We start from the raw sequence: 2,369 nt of genomic DNA on the forward strand, positions 1-2,369 counted from the left end.
GTTAAACTTATATTAATGTTTTCTTCATTACCCATTCAAGCCGTCTCCAGCCATTATCTGTCATAAGTCTGTTTTCATCATCCAGCTTGACTTTCCAGTAACTGGCTGTCAGGTCTAATGTACTGAACCATAGAGCCTCTTCTAATGCACCCATATATTCATCTGTTTATGGTAGTGAAAGGACATCAACATTAGTTACTAACATCAATACAGAATCTGTGCATACCTTTCTTTTTCCTGACAATCATTACTGGAGATGACAAAGTACTTTATGATGGCTTTGGGACCCATATCCTTTAACATCTACTGTACTTCAGTACATCCCTACTAGTGTTCCAGGGAAGCCGACACAACATATGTTCCTCACCTATACCTGTGTAACACTGTGACCCAATCCACTATGTGGTCCTACAAATACATTGGCACATTCAGCCAACAACTCACTAAGTTGCTGCATTCAGTTTTGATTGTTAACTAAAAATCTCAGATGTATAGGTAAACACAAACTTGCTGTCAAACACAGTACAATGGATGGAACCCTAGCATTGTTTAGACCCACCTGACTCACTGTGCCAATGACTATTCCAGTATAAAGATGAATGATGGTCGAAACCCTAGTATTGTTTAGACCCACCTGACTCACTGTGCCAATGACTATTCCAGTATAAAGATGAATGATGGTCGAAACCAATAGCTCTGTCTACTTTGCTGCCAGGAAAGGTATGGGCAGTTCACTTGAAAATAACCCAATGTACAGACAAAGCAAAATGATCTGATCCTTTCTTCAAGGATGATGTCTTGGTAAAGCAATCATCAGCATTGGTTGCAGCATATAATCATGGGAAGAGTGGGATGGCCTACTCATTCACTGGGCACCAGTGAGGTTGCATCACAATGCACCAATGAGTAGATGATTTGTTAAACATTTGTGGGGCTAGAGCTTGACATGATGTAGGTATATGGTAGAATGGTCTGTCCGAGGTAAAGCCAGTGATGGTTTCTTCCTTTCTTTCAATCAGTTCAATGTCACTACTTTGTATGACATTGCTAAAGAAACTGCCTCGATAAGGGCGAGGAGATCTGCTTCACTCAGCTGAGCAGCTCTTCCACAAACTTATTAAAGAGATTATTCATGTAATCCACCAAATCAATTGCAGGGTAGTTAATACTATGCTAATGGTGCAGGTCATCCACGTAGGTGGCTAAACTATCTTTAGTGCCCTTATTTTGAGGCTTTAACTTGGTCTGATGGATTCCTCGATTTTCAGCTGAATTGAACTGTCAGTATAATTTGTGAATGACAATCATAAATTAGTGCCTCCCTCAAGTGTTTGATGGAGTCGAGGCAGGATCCTCTGGACTTAAAATAAGGAATTATTCAGCCTGTTACAGAGACCAGCAATTGACTTGACTCAATTATCTGTCTACATATCTCCCTGTCTGCTATTATTATCTCCGCTTTATTTGCCGGGCTTATATATCAAAATAGAGGGCGTCTGGCAAACACTCGAGCCTTCATGATCCTTCTAGAAACTCATCATGTGTTACCAGCGTGCTTGACTTTCGCTGTCGTAACAATACATTTCAGCAGAAACTCCACAACAACAGTTTCTGTGAACACGGCATAAAAAAAAAATTGCTCCTTTCTATCCAGTGTGTGGCATATCCACGACAAACTGATTTGAGATTATTAAATAACAGGCGATTTGACAAAATATCTATTGTTACGTCTCTGTTGGTTAGTTAATTTTCCGTAAATTCGTTCCGACGAAACTTTAGCGACACAAGTCCTTTCTTAGATAAAACTGTGTTACGTCTCCGTTTGTTAATTAATTTTTCGTAACTTCGTTCCGACGAAACTTAAGAATAAACCAGTTTTATTAAGTAAAGACTTGTGTCGCTTTCCGAATATAACTTTACCGATACACTCAACTTCAACAATCGCGCTAAAACAAACGCTATGTCAACGAACGTCAATAATACTTCTGATTGCGAGATCAATTACACACTGTCTATGCACACATTACATTCCCCTCTTTTATATACCAGCCTACCCTATATCTAGTAAGAACTACAACATTCGCCAAAGTACATGATAGTTCTAGAAACGTTGCATCACAGTAGTCATGTGACTCGGTGACGCAACACTGCCAATCCTTAGTATTGTTCGTCCCGAACAATAACCACATACAATAAACCAATAATAATTAACAATAACTTAATTAACTGTACAGAATTACAAACACAAAATTACAATTCAACAAAGTCTCTTAATTTTACGGGACGTATCTTCTTCCGTACTGGTCTCGGTCTCGTTGGCTTCTGCTTCACGTGGGGTTCATCTACTTCATCACATTAGTGGTTGTAAC

The sequence above is a fragment of the Limulus polyphemus genome, unplaced genomic scaffold, assembly GCF_000517525.1.
Source record: "Limulus polyphemus unplaced genomic scaffold, Limulus_polyphemus-2.1.2 Scaffold71, whole genome shotgun sequence".
Classification (NCBI taxonomy): Eukaryota; Metazoa; Arthropoda; class Merostomata; order Xiphosura; family Limulidae; genus Limulus; species Limulus polyphemus.